Here is a 10,284-nt window from a genome sequence, read left to right as displayed (position 1 = left end):
AATGTCTTTTTTTGATACAGAATGTAAATGTTGTATGTGATATCTTGAAACTATGCAAGTTGTTTGATATCTTGAAACTATGCAAGTTGTTTGACCCCAGGAAGAATAGCTGCAGCTCTGCTGTAGCTAATGGGGATCTTAAATAAAGACAAAGACAAAGGTACGGCAACAGCACTTGGACAAACCATACGCAGAACTGCAGAGGAGCACAGTTTATGGTCTATCTATCGTATTAGAAAACAAAAGAAAATTAATCCGCTGACTTCAAAGCTATGTTTCAAAGGAAGGAATGGGGAACAGGCCTTTATAAAAATGTAGTGCAGTGAAAAGTACAATATTTGTCTTTCAAATGTAGTGGAGTAAAAGTCATACGTTTAAAAACAATAGAGGGTATGCACGTGATGTCACAGAGGCAGAAGTCACTGTGGGGTCACGCCCACTGAGTCACAGCAAGACTGAGCTTGAATGCAGTAATCAGCCTAGATTACTGACACCTGCTGCTCAGGGAGGAACTTGACACTCATTTTGACACTCGTTCCTGATTGAGGGGGCGTGTTTCCGGCCCGGGTTTGAATCCGATGCTGCATGTCATCCTCTCTCTCTCTCCCCCCACCTTTCCTGTCTGCCTAACTGTCCTAGATAATATATACAATTGAGGATGTGGACTTTGTTTGTTTGTTTCAAGTTCTGTGTTCGGCCACAGCTATGCCGTTTTACGTGCGATCGGGCTGAAACCTTCAGGGTGTGTAAAGGGCAGCCGTGCGGGTGACCTAGTCTCGCTGGCCAGCCTCCCCTCCCTTCCGTGAGAGGAGTCTGGCTGCACAGAAACAGGCTGCTGACATAAGCCCTCCCCTGGTCTACAGCTGCTCTCCCATTGGAGGCGTCGATTTCAGACGCTGCCGGATTTCCGCTCCCCGCTTAAGAAGCTGTGTCATCGGCTCCGACCATGTCAATCAGAGCGGCTTCCGCTCCCTCCTCCCTGTGTGTCGCTGTAAATAGTGCCCTGCCGCCTCAGTGAAAACAACAACGCTAACTAGCTAGCAAGCTAATGGCAGAAACCTACACACTAGCTCGTTGCTAAATGCTGAAAATGGCAAGTTGGATTGTTGGAAACTATTTTCCAAGGGCAATGCTGCTAAGCGCCGCCCATCACAATTCCAGAATGGTGACCAGCGCCGCCAGACTCCTCTCATGGAAGGGAGGGGAGGCTGGCCAGCGAGACTACGGGTGACCTGACGGAGACGGATTTTCTAATTAGGCTAAATAACTAATGATGTGATGTCATCAGTGATGTCATCAATGATGATGTCATCAATGATGATGTCAAAAAAGATGTCATAAGGGTGCGCGCACACACACACACACACACACACACACAAGGAGGCATTGTGACAAGACTCAGTGATGTCATAGGGGCACGCGCACGCCCGCGCACGCCAATAGGGCAGACGAGGCCGGGCTACGGGCGACTAGGCATAGAGCGCTTGTAGTAAAGGCAAAATCCCCCCCCCCCCCCCCCCCCCCCCCCCCACACACACACACAAAAAAAAATCTTTAACAAAAAGTACACTACTCAAGTAAATTTACTTAGTTACTGTCCACCCTTGGATAGCGTCACCATCACTCCTCCTGTTACCGGACTTACCGGAGGAGGAAGAACAAGAGCAATCGCACTATTGAAAAGTATACTCCACAAATCACGTCCAAACAAATGAAATGATCTGCTGAACATAAGCACCATGTTGTCCAGTTTATCACAAAGATCAATGTATTTCTTCTCAAACGCCAATTTAATACTAATGTTTCCCAGCTTACAGTCAAAACCTAATGGGCTTTCTGCTTTGAAATGTAATTTCATCTGCAAAGCGGAATCATTTCCAGTCCACTCAATGTTAGCTTCATGTTTTTGGGTGCCAAGTCAGTCAACATTGGTCTCCACTCACAGCCTTAAAATCAGGATTCAATTTGCCTCATTCCCATTGCAACCAATAGAGTATAGATGCCTGGTGCTCTATAGATGAAGGAAACTATTCCCTCTTGCAGCAGGAATACTTTTTTGAGGGCGTCCGAGTAGTGCAGCAGTAGATTCCCTGCCTACCAACACGAGGGCCGCAGGTTCGAGCCCCCGTGTTCCCTCCGGCTTGGTCGGGCATCCATACGGGTGTCTGCAGGTGGGAAGCCGAATTAATGGTATGTGTCCTGGTCGCTGCAGTAGTGCCTCCTATGGTCGGTCAGGCCGCCTGTTCTAGGGGGAGGGGAACTGGGGGAATAGCCTGATCCTCCCACGCGCTACGTCCTACCGGTGAAACTCCTAGCTGTCGGTATCGGAGGAAGCATGTGGTAGTCTACAACTCTCCCCAGATCGGCAGAGAGGGTGGAACCACGACCAGGGCAACGGGGGGAATTGGCCAAGTAGAATTGGGGAGAAAGTGTGGGGGGGAAATCAGATAACAAACAAACAAAATAAATAAATAAAGCCAAGCGCTATTACAGCAATCCACATAAATGCACAATAGTGTTCTCCAACAAAATGGCCAGAAATAACATGTTGTCTGCCCTCACCATACTGTTCCCACAGGGACTCATAGTGTGCCTGTGGGGCTCAGGGGTGTGTTTATAGTGACCTTATGGTACTTTATGGTATTTTATCTCATGTGTCACAATAACATTTTTACAATATTCCTACAGGACATTATAAATGGTTTATAGTAGGGTTGGTTAGACCAATATATCAGTTTATTGTTACACTGGGCCAATACAGTACATGGGCCAATATTGGCCTAAAGAAAAGACAGATATCGCTGTCATCCACCTCCGATATGATGGATATGATCCAGTTTGTTTGATTACACATTTATTGTATATTTGAATATGGATGGATTTGTTGTTGTTGTTCTTCTGATTGCTGTTATTATTATGAATAGTAGGTGTGTTATCCTGGGTTTCAGTGGAGCGTTGGTCTCATGTCTCATGGTCTAAATATTCTTTTAGGAGCTTTCCCACCCTGACAAGAATGACATTCTAGTGGAAAAACTGCACAGTTGTAATTTTCTTGGAATGGAGAGGGTCAAATTTACAGATATTGGATATCATCGGCTATCGACAATTTAGATCTGAAAATATTGGTATCAGCTTTGAAACACCCATATTGGCCAAACTTCATCGTTTTGGTGTGATGTTTGTATAGCATGTATTTAGGGGTTCAAGCCCTGAAGGGGCTGAAACCCTATTGTTTTTCACCCGGTTTATTATTCTCGTTATTATTGTTCATCTGCCCCGACGCAAATTCCCGTGAGTTGGTAAATGGTAGAGACCTGACAGTTGGCCCAATGACAGATATTGGTGGCTGGTAGGTGCTCAAAAAAGATTTTTTGAATCGGCCTGAAGGTGGCGCTATAATTGAAGGTTTTACGTTAAAGGCCTTAACTTCCACGCCGTTGGTCCGATTTTCAAACTTTTTTTTTCCAGATGTTCAGGTGAACCTGCTCTACAAGTTTGCCATAAGGACCCTCAATGTCCGCCTGGAAAGTTTTTGAGATATTTGGAAAAGTTTGGAAAACACATTTTTTGCATCTCCTCCTAGACCGTTGAACCGATTTGCACCAGACTCGCCAGGAAGCATCTATGGAGCAAGCTCTACAATCGTGATTGGTGGATTTTTGAAAGCTACTTTAGTTTCGGAGATATTGATCATTAAAGTTGAGAGGGGCGTGGCCTCACAGCTAAATTGTCATAACTTCATGACCGATTAAGGAATCTTCACGAAACTTGCAGGAGGTCTTCGGAGACCATCCCAGACCATGCGTGTCAAATTTTGTGCAATTCGACCAAAAGGGGGCGCCATAAACGCCAGAAATGGGCGTGGCTTAACATAAAAAAGGCTGTAACTCCACACCTGTTTGTCCAATGATCGCGAAACTTGTCAGATATATCAAGGAGGATGTCCTAGTCAGAATCAGAAGCTTTGTCATCTGCGCAAGGCTTGAACCCCGCCCATCGCCGCTTGCGGCTATATTTTCTTATTGGATTAATATACTGTAGTTTCAAGAAAATAAATTAGTTCCACCTCTTTCCGGTCACATGACACCTTCAAATTCCTGGCCAAAAGACCATTTTCACATTAGTTTTTTTTTTTTAAATTGACATGTGATTCTTTAGAATCACCCAAACAAAACAAATCTTACTTCTATTTTGTGTACTTTTATCAATTGTCCAATGTCCTATAGCTGCCAGTGGCCATACACATTGTCGCCTAAATACACAATGACAACTACTACAATATCCTACTGAAATTCGAACAGCTGAAAAGTGGTTTGTTATTCAAGTGAATTACTTGCAACAACATAGTTTTCATTCACATTGATGAATGTCCTTGCCCTTTCCCCCCCCCCCCCCCCCCCCCACACCGCTATCTTGTTTCTGATTACAAACTATCTCATTTGAAAGCAATTGGTTTTAATGACAAACTTTGTTGAACCTATTATTAGAATGTCAATATTGTGTGGGAGGTCTATTTATCACAATGTTATGTTCTCGGCAGGCATGGTTGCCACAAATTCAAATAAGGATTTCTTATACGGACAAAGTCATGTAGTAAATAAATGCAGAGCTTGTTTATATGGGACACATTTAACTTGATATGAGTGGAATCTTTGAAAAACACTGGGGGCATATATGGGTTAAAACCTCAATAAACACACACGCATCACTGCACTGATCTTCTAATCTTTCCGCACAATAATTTGCAATACTCTGCTATGCTGTCAAGTGTCAACATGTGTACTACTGCTGCTAGCCTGCTACTTCTCATGCACCTTGTAGCCTACATATTTTACTACATTGCACATTTGTAGGTTTACACACTTCATTGTTAATACTGTTTATATATGTATATCTTTGAATCTTTCTTTTTATATCTTTCATATCTTATATTTGTTTATACCTTGTATATTTCTTATAACTTATTGAGTTCTTATGTATGGAACTTGTGCACCACACCAAGTAAAACCTTGGCCAAATAAAGAATTCTAATTCTAATTCTATTCTATTCTATTCTATTCTATTCTATTCTATTCTATTCTACTCTATTCAATGTGGGCTGTCAAAAATGGGGATGAGAGCCAATCCAATAGACTGTAAAATCCACCCTTCCTGATCCGCTCCATGTTTTGCGCTCCTCCCCGCACAGCCAGCTGCTGCAGAGAGCGACCGGTGGTGCGCCGTTTTTTGCTCGTCTTGTTTGCCTCCAGTCCGGCTGCAGCGCTGACTGTCTGCACGGCGTGTGTGTGGATGAGGCGCAAAGGGAACCGAGGAGCGCACAGAAACCCGCCGCTAACAAGCCCCATCTAGCCCTGTTTGGACTGTACATGTGATCCAGGCTGCCGGGGACTTCCAGAAAGACTTGACACCCGCGCTGGGAGTTTCATTTTTTGGAGAGAGGGGTGCATCTCGTCTCCTTGAAGTGATCCCGTTTTCGCAGCGCTCCTATCGGAGAAGGAGCCTGGGCACGAGAGAGAGAGAGCGGGGGGAGTAGCGACCATTACTTTTGAACAGACCATGGAGCTATTCGTCCGGTCCTCGGGGACGCATCGGCTTGAAGAGGGAGCGATACCTGCCACCATCTGTGCCCTGTGAAGAAAGTGGAGCATGCAGCCGAGCCGCAGCCGTCTTTGTGTGACCCGCTGCTCAGTTTCTGGGGGCCTCTTCTAAAAAAGGGGGGGAGGCTCGATCTGAAATTCACACTCCACGCCGAAATCCATGTTTTGGCACCGCGTACCCAATGTAAGTACTGTCGCCTTTCAAATGGATGTTTGAGTTGGCCTGAGGAGATGCTGCCTGGGCGCCTCGCTAAACCAGCACCAAATATTGAAACTCTCTGCGTGAATAGGCTTTACTGCAAATATTAGAAAATGGGCCCAGCAGTTTTCCAAGTTATAGCGAGATCGATGAATACATATCCCATACTGTGATACTGGCATGATCAACTGAGCGACCCGGGATCGATTCCAATTGTAAGTTGAGGAATAGTCACCTGACCAAATTGAAAAAAAAGGGGGCTTATGGCTAATTTGAGCACTTTAATTCCCATTGCTTCACATGTTAGAAAATTTGGGAGTTGTTTTCTGAATATAATAGATCTTCAAGATATAGCATATAGGCTGAGGGGAAAAGAGTATCAGAGGATGATGATGATGATGATAATGATGAAAAATCAGTGTAAAAAAAGCACCGTGATTTATTTTCTAAGCTACTCATTGGCAAGGGGTATGGTAATTAGCCTGATGATAACAGCGTCACAACAGCGCTGACAAACACATCTTCTCACCCAGGCCAGCACGCCATGGAGCTAAGTAGTTGGATGTCAGTTACTGTCTCCATTCACCTCTCCATTTTGCGCCTATAAAATAAGATCATCTCACAGATCATGTATAATTCACAGACCCCCAGCCAGCCATGTGTGATGATGGGACACGGACGGACGGACACACACACACACACACACACACACACACACACACACACACACACACACACACACACACACACACACACACACACACACACACACACACACACACACCCGGCACACACACACACACTTTTTATAGGCTAGGGATCCGTATCTCATTCTCACATGAATCTTGGAGATAAGATGACTGTAGAGTGCCAGGCTGAAAAGTCAAGGTTAAACACTTTAAATATATTCAACAGTCAAATCGGGACAGTGGTGCAACATTATATAAGTGCAAAAGACAGAAATTGAGACCTGCCACCAGTCAAACGCTGGTTTCTTGGCCTTCGTATAGGTAAATATAGGTGATCTACTTTTCAAATCCCATGAAATTTCAAGTCCATTTTAATTTCATAAAGCTAGTCTGTATGTCTTTTTTTTGGTAATGTAAGCAAGGCAGTTACATTCCTGTGAGAATCTGTAACTAAGATGAGGGTATAAAACTGTGACAGACAGACAGACAGACAGGCAGGCAGGCAGACAGACAGGCACACATACATATAAGCTGGATAGACACAGAGGGAAATTGGGACTTGCCACCAGTCAAACGCGGGTAAACTGTGGCCGTGGCGGTCGAGTGATTCTGTCTGTCCCGCCAGCCATTTTGGTAGGTCACCAGACTTCATCATTTGCCCTTCCCAAAAAAAATCCAGTTAGCTGGGGTAACAGTTAGTGGCTGCTTTGCACGGACACACCAGCTACTGTGGCCTGTAGTAGACAAAAAGGTAATTTCTTTGGCTGTCAATAGCCTGCAGGCCTAATGTGACGTTTTATCGGCGTTCATGCAGGTGAATGTAAATGAAATCACATCCTGTGTTTCAGCGAGGCCGCTCCAGTTTTTCCGGCGCTGTGAGCAAGGCAAGTCACATCTAGGGCTGGGGGCGATATTATATCGATATCGTGATATGAGATCGATGATATATCGTCTTTGATTTTGGAACATGGTAATATCGTGATGTGGCGTAAGTGTTGTCTTTTCCTGCTTATAAAGGCTGCATTACAGTAAAGTGATTTTCGTGAACTTACCAGACTGTTCTAGCTGTTCTATTATTTGTCTTTACTCACTTTGTCATTATATCCACATGACTGATGATTATCAGGAAATCCCATTGTGTAAACATTTTTGTGAAAAGCACCAATAGTCAGAGAAGGAAACCCTGTCTCTGTGTTTATTTTGATCACTCTTGTTTTTAATTAAGTGCTTGTGACATCTGACATGTGGCTTTGACTTACAACTGATCATTCAAAGAAGATATATCGCCATTCAGCCTAAAAATACCGAGATATGATTTCTGGTCCATATCGCCCAGCCCCTCACATCTAACATACCAGGTTGTCACATTTTTTGAGTATAAACAACTGCGACGCTATTTATCAATTGAATAGCAGGAATTCAAGTGGGACAAATGGTCTGTTGTGGCTCCCCTCCTCCGCCCCTCACCAACCCCCTCCACACCCATCCCATCTCCACCCCTCTCTCGCTCTCTCTCTCTCTTTCGCCCGCCCAGCCCCAGACGTGCTTGGTCGGGTTTGGCCCATTTGTCTGTGTTGTCTCGGGAGGAAGTGCCATCTCATCTCACATTGCGCAAATGGTTTCAATGCGTGCTAGTGTGAATCCTCACGGCTTTTTGTAACTGCCAATTTCCATATCAAAGTGGCTGCATTTCAATAGGGAGAAGAACTTGAGCTACCAGCTTCCCCCCCCCCCCCCCCCCCCCTTCTTCTCCTCAAAGCTGTTTGCTTCTGACAGAGAGTTGCTGCTGTACTGATGGATTGCTGGACACTGCAGTGTGTGTGTGTGTGTGTGTGTGTGTGTGTGTGTGTCAGTGTGTGTGTGTGTGTGTGTGTGTGTGTGTGTGTGTGTGTGTGTGTGTGTGTGTGTGTGTGTGTGTGTGACAGACTGTGAGAAACCATTTTGCATTCTGCTTTTGTTGGAAACAGATTTAGTGTGGATGGAGAGAATTTGTAGGCCATCCTCCTAACACTGAAGGTCATGTATTTAGTGGTAATTTTGGAAGACATTAAGAGACGTGTTCACATTGGGGATTTGAAAAGATTTAGTCTGCGAGAAAACCTCAGTGTTTTTTTTTAATTCCAAATAGAAAGTCTGGAAAAAAAAATAAAGTGTTTTGATCGAGAAAGTACCCACTGTGTCGGTGACAAAGAAATTGCATAAATAAGTTGTTTGAAATCTGTTTGCATATTTTCAATGGTATTTTGCCCGCAGGAGTCATCTACCTCTAGTCTCATATCCCAAGGATGAATCTGTTTTCAATGCACTCCCAAATAGATGGTTTCATATCCGATCCAATAAGTGTAGAATAGATGTTGTTGAAGACTCTGAGCTTTCGATCTTTGTGTGAGGCATCGCTTTTGAGTAACGCGCGCTGTCTGCTTGTTTTTCCTGTCGCAGAGATCACATTTATTTCCCATTCTATGCAGCTGTTGTTTGTCAGTGGAAGAATGCGGCGACGTGTGTTATACGCTGTGTTTATTTTGATGGATTCCTCCTTTTTCTTGTCTTGTGATAGGTGAGGGCCCTAATGTTGTACCAACACTACAATTTCAGGGTAAATTTGATAGAGGCGCGCACACACACACACACACACACACACACACACACACACACACACACACACACACGCACACACAAGCCCAGTCGCTGGAATAGAATGGAGGCATTGTATGTTTGTGGAATCCACGGAAATGTATAATATGGACATTTGTGAATGTAAGTGTTGTATATCATGTTTCGAGATACGTGAATATGAACTATAACATTATGCACGTCATAGAGTCTAATGCAGTCCCCCCCCCCCCCCCTCCTTGGTTCAGAATGGGCCTTTGGGGGTGACTACACACGACGTCATGCGTACATTTGACTTTTGGGTTAGTGTATAGTCAGGGTTATCCTGAACACTAATATATCATCGTCAGAACTTATGGAGCAATGTGTTTTTACAGCACCCCAAGTTTTTAGAAAGGAAGCCATTTGAAATGTGGGACTTTAACTTTGAAAGTCTCTCAAATGCTACAGTAAAAATGTTTGATTCTTGACTATGCTGCCTGGGGGGGGCGCCAAAAATTCCTTTATGCAGGAAAAACCCTGTAATGACATGTATAATGTTAATAATTCACGTTAATGACCGACTGTCTTATGTTGACATACGTCGCAGACCCCTCAGGGAGTAAAGTTGTTTTACTTTCCTAAACATAACCAAAGTTATTTTGCTTCCGTTTGACATCGGGAAGGCAGCGAAGTTTTCTAATCAACCAGCGTTTTGTTTCAAATTGACGTTGAGATTGTAGACGTAAAACACTAGCCTGGGTAAACCCAGCCCCCTCCACGTGACCTCTATGTACTATCACTATTCACTATTCGTCACAAAGAATAGTCTGGCTTACGTTACAGGCATAGTCTGTGACGTCACGTTGAAGGCTGGGCTCACCCAGGCTAGTCACATACCACATTCTACAAACATATTTTGCCGACATTTTGTTTTAAATTAATGTTGATATTGTATGTTTCCATCAGGATTCCACAAACGTACAATGGCATTTTATTCTGGAGTTTGGGTTGCGCATGCACACGTGTACACACGCGCACACACACACACACGCACGCACACGCACACACACACACGCTTGCACCTTACAAAGAAAAACAAAAGGACATTGTCTTACTTGGGAATAGGATCAGGAGAGGTTAATAGTGAGAGTGTCCTGGCTGTCAGGTGGGGGGTAACGCTGGCTGATGGAGAGGGTTATTAGGC

General features: G+C 44.3%; 1 protein-coding gene across 1 annotated transcript in view; it reads left to right on the top strand.

Moving 5' to 3' along the window:
- The first annotated feature begins 5,291 nt into the window (after window positions 1-5,291).
- The window catches only part of adgrl2b.1 (adhesion G protein-coupled receptor L2b, tandem duplicate 1), a 120,064-nt gene continuing 115,071 nt past the window's right edge, over window positions 5,292-10,284 (top strand). Inside the window, 1 exon segment of the mRNA XM_083653543.1 lies at window positions 5,292-5,781. The gene's annotated coding sequence lies outside the window, so the exon portion shown is untranslated.

This window comes from Poromitra crassiceps, assembly GCF_964638095.1.
Source record: "Poromitra crassiceps genome assembly, chromosome: 17".
Taxonomy (NCBI): domain Eukaryota; kingdom Metazoa; phylum Chordata; class Actinopteri; order Beryciformes; family Melamphaidae; genus Poromitra; species Poromitra crassiceps.
The sequence above is the reverse complement of the archived record's forward strand: the minus strand, read 5'-3'. Positions and strand labels throughout refer to the sequence as shown.